Raw genomic sequence first — 422 nt, 5'->3', positions numbered from 1 at the left:
GGGCAGGAAGCGGAAATTTCCAAAAAATGTTTCCGCGGCAGCTTGCTACCCATTTCTGCTCGCCTGGTAGAAATTATCGAGTTGGCCACGGATATTGATTTTTGCCGGCCTGCCGGAAATCTTTGGACAAAACTTCCGTGCACGGAAATGTAGCCTATGCTTAGGGGCAGGAAGCGAAAAATTCAAAAAAATGTTTCGCGGCAGCTTGCTGCCTATTTCTGCTCACCTGTTAGAAATTGTCGAGTTGGACACGGAAATTGATTTTTGCCGGCCTGCCGGAAATCGTTGGACAAAACTTCCGTCCACGGAAATGTAGCCTATGCTTAGGGGCAGGAAGCGGAAAATTCCAAAAAATGTTTCCGCGGCAGCTTGCTGCCCATTTCTGCTCACCTGTTAGAAATTGTCGAGTTGGCCACGGAAAT

This window comes from Rhagoletis pomonella, unplaced genomic scaffold (assembly GCF_013731165.1).
Source record: "Rhagoletis pomonella isolate Grant_MI unplaced genomic scaffold, Rhpom_1.0 Rhpom_scaffold_00008, whole genome shotgun sequence".
NCBI classification, from domain to species: Eukaryota; Metazoa; Arthropoda; class Insecta; order Diptera; family Tephritidae; genus Rhagoletis; species Rhagoletis pomonella.
Note: the sequence above shows the minus strand (reverse complement) of the source record.